The 23,840-nt window shown below is 43.6% G+C and overlaps 1 protein-coding gene across 6 annotated transcripts in view; it reads left to right on the top strand.

The window, feature by feature from the left end:
• Positions 1-23,840, top strand: part of GRIP2 (glutamate receptor interacting protein 2) — a 379,568-nt gene that overhangs the window by 227,183 nt on the left and 128,545 nt on the right. The gene's annotated exons all lie outside the window — the stretch shown is intronic.

The following is a 23,840-nucleotide window of genomic DNA, read 5'->3' as shown; positions in this document are numbered from 1 at the left end:
TTTCTGTGTATGGGCTAGCATGAAAAATTTGAAAGCTGGTTGTCTTGTAAAAATGGTAGCTTATTAATGAGAAAGGGGTGGTTCTTCAGGTTCTAGTCAAAAGTGGAGAATCTATGTTAAAAGACTTCCTGCTGGATTTTTTAAATTGAAACATTGCAGTGTGTATGAATAGTACTCGTTTTCTCTTTATACCTCAAACTGAGAATTAGCTGTGCATGGTCTTAAGAACAGTGAGTGGGGGCAAATGTCTCCTGCCCTCCCTAAATGGTTCCCCTGGTAAATAAGTGTCTGCTTCTAGTTGGTACACAGGGACTCTAATGCAGGCTTGTCATTGTTAGTGGGTGTTACTCTGCCTAAAATGCTTAAAGCTACCATTAAAGCCCACGTACCTATTGAACTCAATCAGACATACATAGGAGGGTTAGTTTTGTGTGTGGAGAGAGAGAGAGGTTGTGGAAAAGAAAAATTATTTGGGCATGCATAAAACTACATGGTAAGTCTAACCCTTAAACAGTTTACTCAGAAATAATGATTTTAAAACTGGTGAGAGACTATTCTGGTATGCTTCAAGATTGCAACCAAAGTGTACGGTTTTGCAACCCATATTTAGTCCCATCAATCTCAATGAGATTTAGAGTAATAGTGCTTGTGATCTGCAGCCAATACCTGTTATCTAGAAACTATTTCACGCTTATGGTGATGAAGACGGTAATCGGGGAGGGATATGTAGGACTGGACGCAAGAGGAAATGTCATTATTTGTTTAAAACAAGAAATACTTGCAAACAGGTTGTACTTGCCTGCCTGTGCTTTACCTTTTCTTCCTTTTTAAGGTCTTTGAACTGCCCCTGCACCTTTAGGAAAAGTCTGGTGTTTATAAACTAAGCAGGTGAGGGTTTTCCTGATATGCAGAACCAGAGATGGGGAACGCATAATTTCCTTACCTTTTGTATATCTGACTACTCTTCAAGCACTGAAGCAAGATCAGAAACTTTTTCTTGCAACTGCCATTACTTTCTGACTGCCGTAATTGTGCGTATTTTATGACACAAACTATGGATGTATTCAACATAGAGGCAGGGTTAGTGAACCTTCTCTAAAACAAAATAATGGTGGGTTTTTTCTGTGCTGGAAATGCCTGTGGTGCCTTTTTAAAAAGGGATACTCTTTTATTTTCTGTTCATGAGAATATCTGAGTGGTAAGCAATCCATCAATTCCCCCATAAAAATGAAGGGTTGCTCTTCTTTCTAGAGGTTAAGAATTATTACACCTGTCACTCGACTATCCAATCATTGGAGTGACTTGCATAATTATGTGTTAATGTGCTCCATAACTTTCTCAGAATTTACTGCCTAAATAATACAGCCTTTCTTCAGAGTTCTAAGACACTCTTGTCTCTCATTTTCCTAGTAGAAACACTGACTCTCCCAGGGAAGTGTAGAGCAGTGGCTTTGTAAAAACTACAGACAGGAACATCAGGCTGCGTGCAAAGGTCTTGAGGCTGCCTGACACAAATTGTTGTTCATATGGAAAGAGATAAAGTGTATAGTTCATGTGTTGGCGGGAGAGCAGGGGATGATGTGTTTGAGAAGCCATGCTGCAACTTGGTTTGCCTTGAGGCAACAGCGTTTCAGCCATATCCAGGCGTTCTGAACAGGGATTAGGTAAACGTACAAGGAGGAAAAAAACATGCATGAATGCACCAATTTCACCCCCGTCCACATTGCCCTCTGTGTGTTGCAGGGTGACTTGTCTGCAACAGCAAATCCTCTGGCACTCCTAGAGACTTTCATGTCTTTGGAACACTGATTTTTCCAAGATGGTAAAATGTACAAACCTTACCACTTCAAAGGCGAAGCGCCCTTGTAAACAAAGAATTAACTATGGACTGGTGTGTTACTTTGTTTGTACCTGACTGGCTCTCATCTCATCATGATGTGCCACAGGTTGGCAGTCTGGCAAGCTATCCACCTACGATTAATTGTTTGCATGCCCTGGCTAAGCAACTAATTAACTTGAATAAGGCGAAGCTGTCTTTCTGCTGCTTCTTCGTAATGCCAGGAAATAGAACAAAAGGCTTTATTCCTGGTTGTGTTTGGAGATTGTAGCTTAACATTAGCTATGGTTGGTTTCAACAAACAAGCTGTATTAATGAAGGGTTTGAAGTTGGCTGTGGTGGATGGGGAAGGCCAAGAGGACGTTGAGGCTCATTCACATAAAACTAAACTAGGTCTAGGACACTAACTACGGAGTAGAGATAGCTCAGTCGGTAGAGCATGAGACTCTTAGGCTATTCCATATTGGGCAAAAGATTTCTGCAACGCAGGGGATTAACTAGGTAACCCTCATGGTTCCTTTAAGCTGTACAGTTCTATGATTATATCTAAACATGATGTTAATATATGGTTTGAAGTTGGCTTGTTTTTAAACTAATTTGTTTCTTGTGCTTGTTTATGGAGTAAGGAGCTCCTTCACTCTGTTACTTGGAAGGAAGGAAGAACTGTCTTGCTTTTTGGAGCAAGAGGTTGAAGAGACTGATTCTTCTATGATTCTAGTTGAATCCCTGCCAGCATTGGCTCTATCTGGAAATTAATCAATCCCATGCTGAACAGCATAGGAGCAAGGAGTGAGCCTATGCCGAGCAGTCCTGTAGGCAGTCTTCTTGTTTCTTGTACGGTGAACTGATGGTGGTTTCTCCTACTGGGCAAATTGGCTCCTTCAGCAGGATGAGAATAGTGTGAGACAAGGCTGCCTTTGCATCCTGTAGCAAATTCACCAAGACAGATATATTTGCCTGAAGATGTACATGAAACTTAAGATATCTCATTGGTCCCATTACGAAGCATGCGGATAAGAAAGCTTTTGCCATGAAATCTTGTGCCAAACTAAAGTTTGCTGTTGAAATATTGAACTTTAGTTGGGATGAGAGGCCTTCTGATAGCACTGATAACCCTTGAAATACTTTTTCATTTTGTGGCACCCCATACAGTGTAAGTTCTTTGCATGCATGTTGTAGAAATCATAGAAATGTGTTAATCTGGCTGGGGGTGGCAGCTCAGAAGCTGAGAAAGAGCTTCCTTGCCCAATGGCAAAACAGTAGGAAGGTGGATTTTCAGAATTAGGCTATGTGAAACATTGCAAATGGAAATTGACTCAACTTGCTAAATAAGTCCATTACTAGGATGAATGTCTTCTTGCATGCTAGATCTCTAAATGCACTGCAAAGGAGCCCAAATAAAGCTGATGAAGTATTTTGAATCAACTGGAGCTCTTTACAGAGCTGTGGCTTAGAAGAGAATCTACTTGAATTTCATCGGGGTGACACCAAATTTGGCACGCACCCTTTACACCTTAATTATAACTATAGTATTGAGAAGGAAGTATTGATGGATCTCTGTGCCTTGGGCTGACATTAAATAGTGCTTTGATGAGTTTTAAGGGAGATGTGACTTTAATTGGAAAGGAATAAAGAACATTCCTGTTAAGTATCTCCAATCCCAAAGCATCCAGTCTATTGCTGGCCTGTTCCTTGTAGTGATTGTAAAGGCTGCCTTTTCAAATAATAATGGAGGACAAACAAGTGGCTTACATCCCATGCAGACATATAAAGTAAACCATAGCATCCTCTTGGTTCAGCTATTAAAAAAGACTGTGAAATTGTAAGTGGTTTGGCAAAGGGGCTCAAGCAATATGGTAAGGAAGTAAGCTACTGCGTATGGGAAGGTACTTCTCAATGGCTCAAGTTCTACCATTGAGAACGCTTGGGTTAATAAAGCCCCTTTCACACATCAATCATATGAGGTGTTTCCACATGACTATGGGGCAGTGATGCACTAGCCGTGCAGCAAGTCCCACACACTCTTCCACATGTTGGGCATAGCCATATCCCAGTGGGAATCCTGTGCGCGTTCATGAGCCGTAGAAACCTATATAAATAGAGCTCAATGTGTTGGCATCAGGGAGCATGGCAGAGACCCTGGTGACCTCAGTGGCAGGACTTGGGGTGCAGCCCTGCTTGTCCTGTGAGCATGTGGAGACTTCTTTGGGCAATTAACGTGGCACAAATGAGGCTTCGGGTTTTGCTCACATCAGTAAAAAGGGCTTGTTCAAACAGTTTCTCTACGTAGCAAGCAGCTGCAGCCCTCTTTCGGTTATTTGCACACACCTGTGATCTCATGGGCGAAGTGATAATCTGACTCCTTCTGTACACAGATATAGCCAGAGCTATTTCCTGTGATCACAACAGCTGGAAAGAGAGTCATTGGGATCATGAAAACTGTTGCGGGCACCTATGCGTACAGCCTGGCTAATATGCCTCCTGGGGCTGAAGGAAGCTGGGAGTCCAACGACATCTTGAGGCAACCCTGGCTCTTTTTATCCACACACACACAGAGAGAGAGGGGGGGGTCACCAGAGCTAGGAAAAACCCTTCTATAGGCTCATTCCTTTAGAACTGTGCCATAGAGATTTTATCATCCTGGTAACATAAGGGGGTTAGAAATAATGCTTAAGTGGAACCTAAATAGCTGTCAAAATGCCGCAGCATGCACTGCCCAACACAGAACTTTGGTGCCAACATCATCATCTGATCTGTATTTCTTTGTCATCTGTATTTCTTGTTGTCTGGGCAGCCCAAGACCTCCATATACACTTTCCAGGCTTTCACTTTCCAGGCTTTCGCTTCTGTGCAGCAAAAACAACATGGGAGGCAGCAGTTGCGAGTTACTGGTGTCTGCAGCCACAGCAGGCACTGTGATTCTCCAGTGGTTTGATTTCACCCCCCAAGATGCACTCTATTGTCTCCTGAGACAAACGGATGCCAACAATTCCTTTGTCAGCTGTAGGTCATGAGTGTCTTGTCACCCAAGGAGGTAGGTTGTGAATTCTGGTCCTATAGCAAAAGAAACATCCTAGACTTGTCCATTTGAAATGTTTTGTCTGTCTGCCAACATTCAGTCAGCACCATCTTCAGGACCTTTAGAAGTTATCTCTCTGGTCCTGGGCAGTAGGTGAGGGTGTATTGTTTAATGCACATATATGAATGCACAACTGCTATTTCGCATGGTTGTGAGGCTTATTTTGTAAATTGTTAACACTGTGGGATAAACGCCTTATTGTTGTTTTTTTTAAAAAAACCACTGGCTTCAAAGTGAATGACTACAACAGACAATAATCCTTGATTTGAGAAAATTGATTTTAAAATCAATGTCCCTGGTTTTTCACCCGTTATATTTTTATGGTATGCTTTTCCATTTAGGGTAGCTCTTCAGCTACCCTAAATTATTTCACTCTAAATTAATGGAGAATCTAGTTGCCATCTTTTGAGTTGTCGGGCAAGGTGTGTATGTGAGAGAGTGTGGGGGTGTGTCTTATTGTCTAATGGAGGGAACCCTCTGCTTCTGACTTAATCTGAGAATACTACAAAGTGATAGTTGATGTTGGAAGACAAAGGATGCCTTACGGGTGGGAGAAAATTCCATAGCCAGAGAGAAAAGAGGAGAAGCTGCGTTTAAATCTCCAATGGCTTTTTGCAGTCTTAATTTCTTCCTTTTTCCTGGCAAAATTAATTAGATGGAAAGCTATGTTTGTCAAGAGTTATTGAGTTTGACAGGCCTGAGACAGTGCTAATTTATGTAGTTACTTTTATATTTAATGGTCTTGGACATCTATTTTTAAAAGACAGGAAAACTGTCCTACTACAAAGCAGTGGACCAGAAGGGGGGGGGGACGGTGTAGCTTCAGGACTCTCCCCCCCCTTTACAGCAGCAGTAATCATATCATCTGCTGGAGCCCCAGCATACTTGCTTTACCAAGTGATTGAGATGGTAACAAGGCTTTCAAGTTTTACTATTCTTGTGACCAGTTAGCACTGAGGAAACTGGAGAATAAGAAACGATCAAATAGGGTCTGGGTGCTTCTTTCCTGTGATGGCTTTCCTACGTAGGTCAGTGGTACTTATGTACTCCCAGGTAGCTACAAATTAGATTGCAATAATGTCATATGTGAATCCTGGGTCTCTCTAGTCAAATTCCGACACGGCATGTATCGTGAATCGTTCTTGGGCACCGCTTGAGAGAAGTCAGAATACAGTGGTACCTCAGGTTACATACGCTTCGGGTTACAGACTCCGCTAACCCAGAAATAGTACCTCTGGTTAAGAACTTTGCTTCAGGATGAGAACAGAAATCATGCTCCAGTGGCGCGGCAGCAGCAGGAGGCCCCATTAGCTAAAGTGGTGCTTCAGGTTAAGAACAGTTTCAGGTTAAGTACGGACCTCCGGAACGAATTAAGTACTTAACCCGAGGTACCACTGTAAACTATATCCAGAAGGTGTCCATGCTGTAGCTATCAAGGGTAACAATTAGAGATGTATTAATTGCTTACCTTTTACTTCTCTTGTCAATTGTAGGCTAGAGAGATGTATCTCAATGGATCTTGGGATGAAGGTCCTTCCTAAGGACATTGGAAAGTGTGCCTGAGGTTTCCAGTGCTCTGCTGTGGCCAACCTCCATTTTAAGGGCAGGCTTCAAAGATTCAATTCTCATGGTTTCTCAGAACCAACAGAACATTCTGTGATATCTCTCTGGCCAAACCATGTTGTTGTTGTTGTTTAGTCATTTAGTAGTGTCCGACTCTTTGTGACCCCATGGACCAGAGCACGCCAGGCACTCCTGTCTTCCACTGCCTCCCGCAGTTTGGTCAAACTCTTGCTGGTAGCTTCGAGAACACTAGTGTGCGTGTATTTCAGTGTCTACGAATTGTTGGCATCAGCCATGCAAAAGTTGAATAAGAGTAATTATTTTGAAGTGTGATTGCAATGGCCACCTTCCCAAGAATACAAGTCTTGATAATAATGGTTTTGCAGGTGCAGTGAGGGAGGCTATAAACACTGTGTGTAATGGCAAACTGATTAAATGCTTGGGATGAAGAGTGTGTGTTTGGAACTGAAGATTTCTTATCGTACTTGGTGAATAGAAGGTACTCAATTGCCTTTTTGAGTAGCCAAAAGGTGTAAAACAAAATGGCTTAAAAAAATAAGGTGAAGAAATGACAGCTACTTATTTCCCCCAAAACAATCTTTATTATATATTGATATAAACACCATGTAGAGAAATGGGAGTAAGGACAAAATCCAGATAGTTCAGCACTCTTCAAGTCTCGCTTATTTTCAGTGGGAGAGTGATGCTGCATATATGTTTGAGGTGGGAAAACTACACTCTTGACATTTTCTAGATATAATCTTGCTGGTTGAGGGATAGATTTTTTCCTGCCCAGAAACAACTTGGAAGAAAATGCCTTGTGCAACTATGCACACATTCTGAAGCATAACATGAGATTAGCGGTGTTTTGAAAAGGATTTATACATGAACTTTGGTCGTTTTGATCAAGAATCAGACGGCCTCCTGCATCAAGTGGCTGCTTATGTCAGAGCTGTTCATGCACTGCCGTCTTACGTATGTTAAGCACACGAAAGTATCAAACTCCGTGTTGTGTTCCATTTCTGCAGCACAATTTTATAAGCATCGATTCATAATAGTTTTTATTCAGTCATATGCACTGTTTGTATCTGTCCTGGTGCCGGTTCCTTTAGGACCCCTGAAATATGCATGCATATATTGTGTATAATACGCGGCTGACTTGTTAGCGGAACTGGGAAAATCTTAACCCTCTTCTCATCGAGATTAAGGAATAAGAACAAAATCCATGTGGATAAGCTTGACATCACAGCTTTCAGAAAATGCAATCCCTAATGGAGACAGTCGCATGGGAAGTGGTGCCAGGGCCGTCTTAAGTATATCTGGCGCTGTGGTGCAAAGATCCCTCCGGGGCCGCCCCCCCATTTCCCAGAGTTGTCGACCTTTTTTAGGGAGGACAGTGCTGACGACGTGCCCAGCTTCGTGGGGCTGGAGGAGGCGGGCAGCAGCTGGAGGGCAGCTCCTCCGGTGGGGAAGAGGCAGAGGCTGGACGCAGCGGCTCCCGGCTCAGCTGGCTGCTTCATGCCCTGGTGGCCACAGCAGGCGGCGGCTCTGGGTATGGTGCTGCTTTGGCGCGGCATGGCGGAGAAGGGCGAGGGCAGCAAGCTGATGCCAGGAGGCACCACGTCCAGCCTCCGCCTCTTCCCTGGTGCCCTCCAGAATTTGGCACCCTGTGCCACTAGCCTCTATGGGTAAGACGCCCCTGAGTGGTGCCTATATTGGGCACATGCAGCTCTTGGTGTGAGCTGGGGAATGCAACACATGTGTGCAGTCTGCTGCCCGAATCTACTACTTGGCAGAGTTGGAAAATCCTGGAAAGGAATGGGAGGCATCGGTGCTGTTTCCTACCTTGCAGGCCCTATAGGGAAGGTTATAGGTTGTGCAAAGGAGGTGTGGATCCTGAAAAATCCCCACGGGCACTCTGGAAATAGTGGCTAAACTAAAAGTGGAATTTTAAAATGAGAACTTAAATATGTGCTTGACCAGCCTGCCTCTTTGATGCAGAAATGTAGTGCAGCATGGACTGTTTGACTCCTCCATATGCTGAATAAAAAAATGGCAATGCATGACCAACTCAGACGTAAACAGGCACCCGATGCTTGATCAGAATGGAACAACCAGATTCAATGTATGAATTCATACATTGAATCTGGTTGTTCCATTCTGATCAAGCATGCCACTGAGTTTCATAGGATGCTTGGCTAGGAGGTAACTAATTTTTCTTCAGGCTACCTAGCCCTACTTCTGTTCAATCACCTTACCATGCTCATAGCAGTTAAAGGGAGATTTACATTTCAGGATCTGAATGCAGATGAGCATTTGTCAAAATAAATTTTGGTTTGGAAACGGCAGATGAGATTGCCTATGGTGGTTGTTAAACTCATGGTACAAGCAACTTGCAACTAGGATGGTGGAGAAAATTGCTTTGGTTCTCATTTAAAGGGGAACTTACAGAATTTGCACTTTTGGGGATGACTACACGAACTGAAACATTCGTGCTTGGAAATTGACACTTGCCTGAATTTTCACAATGCTGTTCTCCAGCCAAGTAATGTGTACAGAAATCCATATGCTAGGATAAAGTGTTAATAAAAATGTATATATTAGTTAAAATAACATACAAGCACACGTTATATTAGGGGAAATTGCTTTGCAAATATGCGTACGTTACGAGAAATTAGCACTCATTATTCCTTTTGCTTGGTTTTCTTTCTTGAACTTAACATTTTACCCAGTGACCTATTTGAGCTCGTACAAGATGGCTGCTCAGGTCACATTCATTTTCACCTCATTTCATGTGTATAATGCATACCCAAAGGCTCTTCGGCTCCTTCTTGCTCATCAGGAGTTCCTCTTTCTTTACCAAGGCTAAATGAGACTGCTGCGTGTCTGTGTGTGGGTTTAAAAACTAGAATAAATCTAATCTCCAGTATAATAACATTAGCCATTTTAATAAGTACTCAGTAGAGTAGACCACTTCTTTCCCAGCTGAAGGCATATGCTGCTCCCTAGTGGTGCATGAAGTACTGCAATGAAAGAAAAACACAAGGGAAGAACTGAGAATCACTTTCTATCATAGGCTACCAGATCAGAGGTGTATTTGGGAATAACATTTTGGCTAGGGATATGAATGAATGACTAATGCAAGCCATCTTCTTTCATTGTTTTGTGGGGAGGTTGGTGGGAGGAGAAACTTGCAGATGGTACGCAGCTTACTTCTTCAGGATGCTCTTTTCCCACCTGACTAGGTAGCATCCATCTGTGAAGAGAATTTTGAGAGATTTTCCGCTATCCCACAATTCCTCCCATAAGAAATAACATCCCTTATAGAAGGGAAGAGGGAAATGGATCTGGGGAAATAAATGTATGGCAGGCAATAGTAGCCTTGCGCTCTTGACCTGAACTTTGTCACTGCTCTGTACCCAAATATTTGGGCGGGGGGAGAGAGAGAGCTTCTGGGTGGATTTTGCCATTTGCTGAGGGACGATGCAGCCAGAATCACCACTGACACAGGTGAGGGAGGAAGACAATTCCATCAGCTAGTGTGGTGTAGTGGTTAAGAGCGGTAGTCACGTAATCTGGGAAACCAGGTTCGTGTCTCCGCTCCTCCACATGCAGCTGCTGGGTGACCTTGGGCCAGTCACACTTCTGTGAAGTCTCTCAGCCCCACTCACCTCACAGAGTGTTTGTTGTGGGGGAGGAAGGGAAAGGAGAATGTTAGTCGCTTTGAGACTCCTGAAGGGGAGTGAAAGGCGGGATATCAAATCCAAACTCCTCCTCCTCCTCCTCTTCTTCTTCTTCTTCTTCTTCTTCTTCTTCTTCTTCTCTTCCGCAGGTCAGCTGTCTAAGAGGAAAAACTGTCTTCCTGGTCCTGATCTTTTACCATGGGGCGGGGGTTTCCATGGAGGGTTTGCTCTCCCAGATAGAATCAGGGAGAGGGCCATTTTGCTACTGATTTTTATAAACTATTATGGGCATGGTTTTGGCTAATGAGCAGGGTAGGAATGTCTTTATATATATGGCTGAGATAAATGACACTTCTTTTGTCTTTTTTTTTTAAGCTGCAGGGCTATTCAAACTTATTTATCGAATTGGTTGATTGGCTAACAAAGACCCCTCTTTACCTAACTTACATTCAAGTTACACAGCAATGCCCTCCAACCCAGAATAGAATGATAAAAAATGTGTACCTTTCTGGGGAAAGATTCTACAAAGTCCCAGCCTATCTGTTAGGCCTTTTAGCTATACAGTGGTACCCCGCAAGACGAATGCCTCGCAAGACGGAAAACCCGCAAGACGAAAGGGTTTTCTGTTTTGGAGGCGCTTCGCAAGACGAATTTCCCTATGGGCTTGCTTCGCAAGACGAAAGCCCATAGGGAAATCTCCAGGGACCTGTTATAAATGCTGGTGGTGGGGAGCAAAGCCTTTCCCCCCCTCCGGCCTTCAGAAGAGGTCCAGGAAGGCCGGCGGGGGCCGAAAGGCTTTGCTCCCCACCACCAGCATTTTAAAAGCAGTCCGGCATAGCAGGGAAGCGCTTCCCGCTATTGCGGACGGCTTTTGAAGGCAGGCGGGGGGAGCAAAGACTTTCGCCCCCCGCCGGCCTTCAGAAGAGGTCCTGGACCTCTTCTGAAGGCCGGCGGGGGGCAAAAGTCTTTCCCCCCCTGCCTGCCTTCCCAGGGGCTTTTAAATCGCCCCGGACAGCGGAGAAGTCCTCCGCTGTCCCGGGGCGATTTTAAAATGCCGCCCGCCAGCATTTTAAGATCGCCCCGGACAGCGGAAAAGTCCTCCGCTGTCCCGGGGTTTTTTAAAATGCTGGGGGTGGGAAGAAAAGCCCTTGTCCCCGGACCTGGTCTGAAGGCGGTTTCCCTAGGAACGCATTAATTGATTTTCAATGCATTCCTATGGGAAACCGTGCATCGCAAGACGAAAAATTTCGTCTTGCGAGGCACCACTGTACCATGATAAATTGCTAAAGTTCATGGAGAGGAAGCGGCAGACCATATTATTTCTGAGCCTTCTTAGGATTGTGAGCTCAAGAGACAATTAAGATATCGGGAATTGAGCCTTATTAATGATACCAAATCTTTATGAGAGAACTGGTCACCCTTTTTTATAGATTCAGACTGAATTGTAACAGCTTGAGCCCTGTTTGAAGGATTTCGGACAAATGTGTTAATAGTCTGAAGATGTAAAGGATTATTAACAGTAAAGATAATGACTGAGACAGGTGTGCGTAGAGCCTCTATTCTGGAACTCATTCACTTTTAAACTCCAGTTTCCGATCGATTCTTGCCTTATATTACAGAAAATGATTCAAAAATGGAAGTTGGCTAAGACCACTAGTTACTTCGTACGCAAATTTGCAGATAGTACTCATCTTCTCAAATTCTTCAGGATGCTCCTTCCCCACTTCACTAGATGGCATCCATCTGTGAAGGGAACTTTGAGAGATTTTCCTCTAACCCTCAATTTCTCCCATGAGAAATAACATCTCTTATAGAAGGGAAGGGGGAAATGGGTCTGGGGAAAGAACCATGGCAATCTTTGGCAATCTCTGTTTCTCCAGTCTGTACCCTGGTGGTAGATGATCGTTCTAGTTGCAGTGCTTGCTTATTCCTATTAAGAGAGCCTGGTTGGACTTCAGTCCCTAGCAGCCTTCGTCCCAGTTAAGGGATATCTACTGGGGCCAGAGACCAGAATCCACTCATTAGATTTCACTAGTATCCAGATGTCTCCCCTTTTTAGCTTAGTCACAGTGTTCTCCTCATTTCGTTCTTTTGTTTAAACCCTAATAGTCACAAGAGGGCAGAGTTGTCATATAGCTTCTCCAAGTTCTTTAATTTCCAGGGAATCTGCCAGCTATTACCTGGAGCATGGGTAGGAAAACTAAGGCCCGGGGTCCAGATCTGGCCCAATCGCCTTCTAAATCCGGCCCAGGAATCAGTATGTTTTTACATGAGTAGAATGTGTCCCTTTATTTAAAATGCATCTCTGGGTAATTTGTGGGGCCTGCCTGGTGTTTTTACATGAGTAGAATGTGTGCTTTTATTTAAAATGCATCTCTGGGTTATTTGTGGGGCATAGGAATTCGTTCATTCCCCCCCAAAAAAATATATATAGCCCGGCCCCCCACAAGGTCTGAGGGACAGTGGACCGGCTCCCTGCTGAAGAAGTTTGCTGACCCCTGAGGAATTTCTATAAGAATGGCCATAGCAACAGCCAAATGCCATGTTGGCCCCCCAAAAGCAACTTTATTCTCCTTAGTGAAATTTGCATAAAACAATTAAGTGCGGACTAAAATTTTGGCTCTTTGTTTTTTTCCAAATATGCCAACTGATTTTCCTAGTGTGTACACATTCTTGCCCTGGCTAGTCTCCTGTGGGAACATAATGCATAATCCTTATTCACCGCCAGGGCTTGCAGTTGAACTGCACACTTCCACAGTAATATATCCACAATGAAACAGCAGGGCAAAGTCTGCACCTATCCGATGAATGGCTGCTAACTAGAACAGGGTGCTCTGAATATGCTAAGTGTCTTAGGAAAATCACGGAAAATTCCTCTGCCAGTTCAGCTTCTTTGAACCCTAAGCTGCTAGTTCATTTCTCAATTTCGTTAATGTTCTTACTGGTTTCCCCTTGTCTGCTTTCTCAGGTTTTTGTTCTATTAAAGCTTTGTTGTTGTTTATACAAGAGTATAGATGCTAGATAGTTTTGGCGCTAATGAGAATCTGGGTTCTTTTTAAAAGACATTGATAAAGCTTTTGTGCATTTTGTAAAAGCAGCATTGAAGTTGCTTTTTGCGACATCCTCCATGTGTTGCTTGCAGATAATATCAGATAATATATGGAGAGTGTCCCATGTCACTGCCAGACATTTTCATGTAGAATGAGCTGATCATCTACATCCTGCCACAATCAAGGTTTGCCAGAGGGGAGCTCTTGAGCCTGCCTTGTAATCTGTTAGGTTATTTAGTGCCTAATAGGAATTGACTAATCAAGTCTGTTCCAAGTTCTTGTTGCTTTCAGATATAATTCACCCATAAGTCTGTCCTATCATGCTTTCTCCCCCCCCCCTTGATCTGAACAAAATTCCGCATTTAAACAAACATTTGCCGTCCAAGTGTATTTCTAAATATCCCCCCCCCCTTGAAAATACACATTTTATTTTGTATATGTAATATTAGGCATTTTATTTTGATACAATTGTGTTTTATCCAAGGACTCTGTAAGAGCATTTGGGACATGCAAAATCTGGTGGATAACCGAGTTCTGATGGACACATTTAGTCTGGGAGATACAGATCAAGTCAATTTGTATCACAGTTCGCATAAATCAAATTCCTCAAGGAACCCTAGTGCCTGCTTGTATTTTAAGCAAAATTAGTTATTGAATGCAACATGGCAGAGTAAGATGCAACAGCTCTTCAGTGGGTCCTGCCCTATTCTTGCTCCGAAATGGAAAACTGAATTTGGCTTTTGTGCACCAAATAACTAAATGGTTTCTCTTACCTTGTTTCACTGACTATTGGTATGGTATGGCTAGGATAGAAGATGCAATTCAGAGATCCTTCCCACCCCATTTGGTTTGTTCTGCAGTTGGGTCTTCTGCTACTGTCACATTTAACTTCAGCTGCCACAGTTAATCTCAGCTGGAGTCTGCTTACTTGGTCCATCTAGACCCAAATGAACCTTGGCATATGCGCATATTCCATCCCTGCATCTCCTTATCACAGAGCAAAGATGAGCATGGAGCTCCTGACGTCTGGAAATGAGAAGTCTATTGGACGTGGCAGGGCAGAACAGGACACTGAATCTGGGATTCCTGCTGGCAGGCAACAGGCCCCTTCCCAAATGATATTTCAGTATGCCATTTGCTCACTCATGAGGCTTTGAATCTATCCTCTGAGCTGCTAATGTGCACATAGACGTGGAGTGGATGAAGCCTTTCACATTGGCTCTGAAGGAAGATATGTGCGATGAACCAGGTAGTTCGGAGGGGGGAGGGGGTTGCAGAGGTAAAGGAACAAAATCGGTCATTTGTGTACAACACTGTGCAAATGTGTCTTGAAATGCAATATGGGGGAGAGGGGACAATCTTGCTGCATTTTAAGCTATTAATTATGTACGTAGCCTTCGTGTGGCCAAAGCCTTTCACATTGGCTCTGAAGGAAGATCTTGGATAAATCTGGGCAAGTCTGATTAAAACAGGAAAGTATGGCCTTCAGAACTTCATTCCTAGCAATACCCAAGGTTCGTGGTTTATAGCCTTTTAGACCTGCCACTAATTCAACTGAATTACTTCTCTGATAACTATCATGGCTTCACTTCGATTGGGGAGGTCTAAATTTGGTTGCTTGGTATGTGTAATGCTTGCAGATAACTGTGCTCCAACTAATCTAGCTGCCAGACTGTCAAACTGGTCTCTGGTGCATCGGTGCTAATCAGGCATAATAAACAGATGAACATTTCAGATTTCTTCTTCTAATGAGGTGACAGTGGCTGTATCTTGCCATTAACCTTCTTGCCGCACTGTAATTATTCAGTTTTTGATCAGCTGGATGCTAATCTATTAGAAAGTAGGAGCTGGGGGAGGAGGAAATAAGGGTTTAATAGCATTTTGGGAATTGAACCTGCTTTAAAGCTGAAGCGTTAATCCACTTGCATAAGAAGGGCAGTGTGGCTAAAGAATCCTTATTTGCCAATGAACTGAAGGTAAAATTTAACTTGGAGAAAATGGACAGTTGTTAATTAAAATGTTCAGTATTTCTACCTATCCCTGTTAAAATGCTTATCTTAATCTCCCTTATAATTTCAGTGGAGAGCTTTTGAGCAGTATTATCTCCCAACTTGGGCTGCATCATTCTTCATGTGATGTTTCCTTTCAGAGCTTGGCTTGAAAAACACCAAATTTCTGTACAGTGCAAGTGAAGTTAAGTTCCTCTTGTACACTAGAGAAGTTGACTGAAAGTTTATAGAGATCTTCGGTGTCTGGTTCAGTCTTCAGCAATCTGGCACCCTCCAAATGTTTTGGGCTAGAAACCCCATCAGCTATAGCCAGCACTGGTGCTGATGGGAGTTGTAGGCCAAAAGATCTGGCAGGAGTACCAGGATGGCAAAGAATAACATGGAACACATTTTTATAGCAAAAGCATACCTTGTTCTTCTCATGAACACTGACAGGCTGGACACATTATATTTAACAGAGCCTTGAAATGCAGCAGTTGTTTTAAAACCGCATATTGATATGACTGGCCCTAACTGTAGAGCTTCCTAAAAATAATCTCTACTAAAATTTGTTCCACATATCCCATCCAACTATATTCACCCTACCATGATTTCTTCACTGATTACTACCAGTCTTTGCTGGTCTGTCTTGGTTAACATATTGTTTTCATACTCTAGAAGGATGCTAGATCATAGCTGCAAACGCACCACACTTTCCAGTAGGATTATTTATGGTAAGGCTAATAGTACATGGTAATAAACCTGACACGTAGAGGGTTTTTAATGGCCAGAGGACTAGGTCTGAAGTGCCTTGTCCCTCCTCATGACTAGCAGAAGTTTGAGGTGTGTAATTTTAGGGTTTAATCTGGTTACGAACTTAATTCATTCCGGAGGTCCGTTCTTAACCTGAAACCGTTCTTAACCTGAGGTACCACTTTAGCTAATGGGGCCTCCCGCTGCCACCGGCACATGATTTCTGTTCTCATCCTGGGGCAAAGTTCTTACTACTTCCGGGTTAGCTGAGTCTGTAACCCAAAGTGTTTGTAACCCGAGGTGTTTGTAACCCGAGGTACCATTGTATTTTAAGAGGTGATACAGCAGGCACAGCGACTGTCCCTTTTGTGTCGGTGCACAGAGCTCTTCCATTCTCCCAATAATGCCACACCGGGCCTGCTTTTTCAGGGAGCCATTCTTTGGAAAGCTATAACATGTTACCATTACACAGTGTGCCTGCTTTGTGGTTTGATATGGTGGTCACCTGGGATGAATCATGGTTCCAATTTGGCAGGCACCATCATCACCCAGAAAGCCACTAGGATTGGTTGGCTGATTGAAGTGCCGGTAGGCCCTGGTGGGCAGCACTTCTGCATGAGGGAAAACTTGCTCTGTCTGGTCTGTTCCTGGGCTATTCGGCCTGCAGCGTCAGCATCACTTTGCTGTCACCATCTTCCTACCCATCCTTCTTCTATGTTTTCAGTTGCTGTGGACAACTGTTGATCACCAGTTCTCAGAGCTGGGAAATAATTTTACTCCTACCTTAATTGGCCTTGTGCTTTGAGGTTTTCTCACCTTCCCAAGAGCAAGGATGTGCATTCACTTGTAACTATTTACTATTCTGGCGCGAGAAGACACCAGGCAGTTTCCTTAGCCTGGGATCCACTAAGGTGTGGCACCTGGATAGCCCTAGCAGTGGGATCTGGGGCAGGCTGCCACATACCCAGGTTGTAGGCAGGGCCCACAAAGAATGGTCCATGCTTCTGGTTGGCCAGTGTGTGAGCAGGATGCTGGATTAGATTTTGGCTAATCCAGCAGGGCTCTTCTTGTGTTCTAAATAAAAACCCTATGTTCTTAGCAAAAGTCCCATTTTCACTGCTCCTGCTTGCATGCATTATATTTAGCTGAATAAGAACTGAAGGTACTTTCTCCCTCCTTTTTAAAAGGAGGTGTTTAGGGAAAGTTGCCTAGGGATTTAAATGGTAATGTGATGGGGACCTGAAAGGAAAAGACTCTGCAATTAGTAAATCTCTCCTATTGTGACAGCTCTATTATTAAACTGTCATAAATGCAAGTCTGTTAATCAGCTGTCTGCTCAATTCCCCCCACGCTCACTCTTTGCTAACCCCCTCTTGATTTTGCACTCTAAAATATAACCTGCTTTAGCGCTCGACTCTCCTGCAGAGGGAATCCTTTGTGAAGCTGAAATGCATAATGGGGAGCAAGAAGGGGAAAGCCCCATGAGCTGTCAAACTTCTCTCTCCCCTCTGAAGCTTTCAGTGTCTCCCTTTGAAGCTGGAGGAAATACAGTGTAGGAGCCTGGTCTGTTTAAGCTCAAATTAAGCTTTTGCCCTTGAGGAAGAAAGCAGGGAGGAGGGACAGGCTAACAAATTGATGGTCTTTACTACATTATACCTTTTTGCCCGAATGAAATAAGTGAGTTCTACCAAGGCTATGGGTGTTAATAATCAATCTGACTTAATAAAATGTGCTAACAAATCTCCTAATCCCCAGAATAAAAACAAAGCAAAACAGAGGAAGCGAAAACATTCAGCATCATGGCCAGGAACGCAAATGAAATCTCTGGTCTCCTATTCCAGCTGATGGGGTACAGTTATCAAGGAGCATATTACGCCCACATGAAAACAACGCAACTATGCTGGCTTCCGTTGTATTTCTGGTTTCAATTCAAAGTGCTGGTTAGGGCTTTAGAAGTCATTGCTCCTACATACAGCCTGCCCAGATATTGGGATCTGTTGGAGAAGTTCTCATGTTCTCTCACCAAACAAGGCAGACAACAGGAAAACCTGCATTTATTCCTCACTAATGGTATTTCAACATTGCGGGAGGGAAATCTAATGAGCCTTTGGCCTGTCACTGTTTTGTTTTTTGTTTTCAGTTTTTAATTATTTTTGCTGATCCTACCTGCTCTTTGTGTGCTATTGGTTTTAGCATTTCTGCTAATTTAAGATGCCTTGCTTTCCTGTTGCATGTCTTGAGCACCTATGGTTGGAGGCAAGATATAAATTGGTAACAAATAAAGAATGAAAGGTGCATTTTAAGAGAAATACTACTACTAATGATAAGTTATGTCCCCTTTCCCCCTTTTTCTCTGAGATGGGTATGCTAATTGCAGCTGTTTTAGTGCCTTATCCCACGGAAAATGCATTAGTCTCGTTCTGCCTCATTTTTGTCTCCTTTTCTTAAACAATCCTACAAAAGACCATAATGGATGTTCTTTGTTCTCATTCCCATGCTTATATAAATATACAAAAGAGCTCTCTTATTTCAGAAACCAGAATTACCAGCATACCTTAGATGGTAGCAAGGTGGATGCAAATGAGTAAATGACTCATCTAAATTGTCCCATGGGGGATATAGTTGCCCACTTAAAACCATTTGCATAGCAGATTACCATACTGAACCTTCGAGTGATGTGCCATACTGCCTAATCCAGGCTGGCAACTGGTTCAAATTCCGTGTAAATGTGAAAGCTGTGAATAAAGTCATGCCAGCACAATTTTGTGACTAATATGTGGGCCACTCGCCCTTGTGTCCCAAGGAAGACCATTATCTGCCACTCCATTTCTCACATGACGGTTTTGAGGTTCCTAAAGATGTGCCTCAAAAATGTTTATGTGAAGCTCTATGCTTGGCAGTAGATGATGCTTCTGTGGGGATTTTATTTTAAGGCCCACTATAAAATTAGTGAGATATATGCAGCTGTCCTTAGGGCTCACCCAGGAATCTGTGCTGCCTGAGGCGAAGGGAGGTGTCTCCTTCTCTCTCTTCCTACTGCGGCTTCCATATTTTCTCCCCCCACCCCAGCTGCTTCTTCTCCTTGGCTGCTGCTTCCAACCCTCGCTCTGTCCCCTTCCCGCTTTTTCTTGCAGCTGCAGTAGTGGTAACGACATCAGTTAACCTTTCTCCTTCTATCTAGTCTTGGCTCATTCTGAGAAAGGACCAGCGTGGGGATCCTTCATTAGAGTGGCAACATATGTACATACATAATTTTATTTGTATGCCTCCTTTCCACAGTATATACCATGCTCAAAGTGTCTTACAACACAAAAATACATAATTACAACATAACAAATGTTCAGGATGAACTTTACCTCAGGATGAGAACAGAAATCGCGTGTGGCGGCAGCAGGAGGCCCCATTAGCTAAAGTGTTACTTACCTCAGGTTAAGAACAGTTTCAGATTAAGAACAGACCTCCAGAACGAATTAAGTTCATAACCAAAGGTACCACTGTACACGCTCTAATTGAACAATTCCCACAGAAATCATAAGAAGATCAAAAACAAAGATGAAAATATCAATAACTGCAACAACACCCCCTATCCAGCAACAAAACTCCCTAGGCCTGTACGATACCAGCAGCCTCAGTTTTTGTAGCTGTTGGGGAAAGACCTGCAAGGCAGGGAGAAAGCCTTCAGGACTCAATGTGAAGGTGTGGTCTCCAGCCTCTTCAGCAGCCTCACCAAGGCATTCTGTTGAGGTGACTAAGAAACCACCTGCCCTGCAGCCACTTTAAATTTTCTTTAAAGTTTAATATTTTAAAATTAGTTTAAGCTTCTAGGTACTGCTTTTCTCTAAGGAAGCTCCCATGTGTGCCTTGATTCTATCTCGGGGTGAGGAAGGCTAGAGAGGGAGGAGAAGAGTCCTGCAAAAGCTCATGTGCATGAAAGCCAGATTCATAGAATCATAGAGTTGGAAGAGACCACAAGGGCCATCAAGTCCAACCCCCCGCCAAGCAGGAAACACCATCAGAGCACTCCTGACATATGGTTGTCAAGCCTCTGCTTAAAGACCTCCAAAGAAGGAGACTCCAGATGCTGTGAGGCTTCTTTAGACTTGCCCAAGCCAGCGGTGAGGCAAGTGAATAGGGCCCCAAGTGGGCACCACTTTGCCACCCCCTGAGATGCCCACCACCTGAGAGGATTGCCTCAAACCGCCTCATGACTGAGCTGGCCCTGGCTGCCTTTTCCCCACACTTCCCCCAGTCCTTATTTTTAAAAGGTTGTGATGGAAAAATAAGCTGTCGGACAGCAAAGACCCATCACTCTTCCGAAAACACAAGACTGAGTGCTGGTGCTGGTGATTACAGCTCTAAAAGCCAGTCCAATCAACTGCAGTTTTTTCCCCCCCAGTCTGAATTACTGAAGTTGCTCATGAAACTTTAAAAAGATCTTTTCTGGTGGGTAAAAAAGGTAGGAGGCAAAGTGGTTGGAGAGCAGATACTTTCCAGCGACTTATTTAAAGTCAAGATATCATTGCCTTGGTTCCTCAAATGGGCTGGCATAAATCAGCTGTGCTGTGTAAAACACTTGGGTTACATCTGCATTGTGTTGCTATGGTAACTTTACTGAAAGGCATGGGTAAGTGACTCCAGGCAATGCTGCCAAGCCGGAGACTGTCTGGTCAAGGGGAAAAAAGCCTGCTATGTGTTTTGGGTCCCTCGGTGCTAATAAAGAGGAGCTAGTGGCAGCCTGCTCTTCTTTTTCCCCCTCCGCCACCCAGACTGAAGCCTGTGTTCCGCGTAAAGCCCAAAGTTCATCTTGAAGAAAACACAGTACCTGCTTTCGCCTGCTTTCTACTTGGATCTCATGTGTATGGTTTTTTTATATTATTTGGATCAATGCTGATGTCATGTTAAATATTCACCTTGAGAAACCGCAGCTCCGTTTCTACTCCCACACATAATCCTGAAAGTGGTAAGTTTGTGAGGCAGCTGGAAATTCTGCTTCCTCTTGCCTAGGCACTTTCACGAAGAGATGGCTCCCAGGATTCCCAGAACTTGGGGCAGCAACCCTAGCTGTTGAAACATCTTAAATCTGTAAGCATTGATAGGTTACTAAAACTTTGCTTCTGGGAAAACCTGCCACAAATTATGTGGCTATATATTGTGGGCGGGCAGGCTGACAGCAGGATTGTGCCCCTTGGCCCCTGCCCACATGCGTTCAGAGACAACAAATGTTCCACCATGACATGGGGCTTGAAGCCACGACTCTGAGATTAAGAGTCTTATGTACCACTGACTGAGTTGATCTATGGAACTGGTACTGTAACATTATTACTTGTTCCATATTTGTAAGAAACCAATCTTTTAGTGTGGTGGTATCTGCACTTTGGAACTCCTTACTCTTACTGATATCAGGCAGGCACTTTTACTGTACTCTTTTTGTCACCGGCTAAAAACATTTTCTCCCCTTTTAAACAAGGCTTCCCAGATATTTAGAATGCTGGTGTTTTTAGTTTATTGCTGGTGTTAATTTTCTGAAGAATTATAACAATTATTTTATTATTTTCTATGCCATCCATCTGACTGGACTTAAATTGTTTTTATTAATAATGTCATGGTTTCATTCTTTTTGTAAACCATTTTGAACTTTTCCCTTTTTTTGCAATCAAGCAGTATATACATTTTATGAAATAAGTAAATGATAACTGATACAAGGAGGCCTTGGGCTTCATCAAGCTCCCTCTTCACTTCAGCCACGTGACTAGTTCCCTCTTTGCTAGAGGTCCTCTGGAAGTTGGTCTTAAAGGAAGGTGAAGCTTGTCAGAGGATGGGCTCTCTTGGTCTTGGGCTCCCTGGGCTCTTTCAGGAAGAAGGGCAGGATATAAACTGGAGCAATATAGGATCCTATTTAAAATTTGTATACTGCCATTCATCACAAGATTCCACGATGGTCTACTATAAAGTCAGCCAATGTTACTGAGTATTTAAAACTGTCAGGAAAACCAGAACAGATAAAAGTGATTGAGCTTAAATGCAATAAAAGGTCTGGAGAAATAAAAAGGTCTGCTCCTGGCACCGAAAAGAGCAGTGTAGTGAGGCTATAGGCTATATTAAGTGTTGTGTTGAACCACACTTTCAATTCCAGGGCCAGCTCATTGTGGAAGAAACAGCTTCAGCAGTGCTAAAAGGCCTTGATGTCTTTATTTAGTCGTTCCTTAATTCAGAGTGCTCATTTGCGTTACAAATGTGTCTCCTTATTCTGAAATTATTTTAAGTCTTGTGTAATTATTTAAGTCTAGTGAAATGTAATTATTAGCTGTGCAAAATAATAAGCAATGTGCATCCTTGCTGCATGGCGAAAGCAAATGTGTCCAGTGAAGGGGTGGGTGGGATGCATGCAAAATGTCCTCCCCCCCCCCAAAAAAAAGAAGAAAAAGTGCCCAATAATGCAGGGCAGTTGACAGGATGAGGATTGCTTCAAATCGGTGATCAGACTGGCTGCAGAAAGCTTAGTAAATTAATGGAGGGTGTGCATTTCACATACTGAATCCAGGAAAGAGCTAATTGGGTACAGGAAGCAGGATGAACTGTAGACTGCACTAGCTCCACATGCCGTTCTCTGTTATGAGTTGCATTCAAATCTTGTGTAGAAGCTCCCATTGAGTTGCATGGGCTACCTAGGTATAGAATTCAATGAAAATAGGCCTGCAAAAGTCTTCTACCAACATGCTCCAGAGGCGGATTTAGGGGAGCACTACCGGTTCACCCACAATGGGTGATGAGCCAAGAGGGTGCCACAGAGGGCACTGCTTGCTCACCTGTGGGCAGGGGACATACAGACAGGGTGGGTGGGTGCTAAATCCAGTGGCAATCCGGGGGGGGGCGCTCTAGGTATGGCCCTCACTTCAAGGGGCTGGAAGCCCGTCCTCTCCAGAGTTACTGGTTGGCTTGTTTGTATGGGCCAATGCCTGCTCGGTTGGGAGGGAAGGGCCAAACATCCCAACCCCCACTGCGCAGGAAGTGAAACATAGTCCCCCGGGGCCATGCCACAGCTGCACCGAGCAGCAACGGCTACCCTCCCAGTGCCCCAGGTAAGCAGTTACTGCCTTATCCATTTTAGTTATTTGGGTGTGCAGGTGCTACCACTTTCACACACTTCAAAATAGGACCTAAACGTCTTGGGCCAGTTTCAGCCAGACTAGTCATTATGTGAAAGTAGCCTTTGCTTTCACCTTCACAGGATTTTAAGAGGTGAAAAACACTTTCATGGTTGGAAATCAGAAAAATTTAAGGTTTTACTTCTACAGGCACTATATGATAGAATCTTGGGGGGTGTTAATGGAAATGGCAGGAATCTTTCTATTAAATTTTATGTCTTGGACACTGTTCAAGTTTTCCAGTAAAAACCTGTGAGCCTTATACTGTGACTCCATGATCTTGAGTCTGCTTGAAGGATATATTGCTTGCTTTGCCTGTTGCAACTTAAAACAAAAAAAGAGGGCAAGACAGAATCTGCATTTTAAACTTTTTTTTTAAGTATGGACAAAAATGGTTCGCAAATACTTGCTTTTATCTGTGAGTAATCTAAGAGTTATGCAGGCTCTGTATCTGCAGGCTGATACCCAAGATTCTTGTTTGATTCCCCACCCTACAAAAGTTCTTCTGTGTGCATTTGAGATCATCTTATACCAGGGGTCAGCAAGCTTACCGAACGATGGGCCGGTCCACACTCCATCTGTCGGAGGATGGGCCGGAGCGTGTGCACACGCATGCTCCTCTGGGTCTGAGGAGTGCCCTTTTGCTTGTGCACATGCTATTTCTGGAGCTCCTCCAACCAGGATGTGCGCCAGAAACAGCGAGCTCTTCTCCGTCCCACACGTGTGTGTGCGCACACTATTT

Source organism: Podarcis liolepis (genome assembly GCF_965112155.1).
Source record: "Podarcis liolepis genome assembly, chromosome: 2".
Classification (NCBI taxonomy): domain Eukaryota; kingdom Metazoa; phylum Chordata; class Lepidosauria; order Squamata; family Lacertidae; genus Podarcis; species Podarcis liolepis.
The sequence above is the reverse complement of the archived record's forward strand: the minus strand, read 5'-3'. Positions and strand labels throughout refer to the sequence as shown.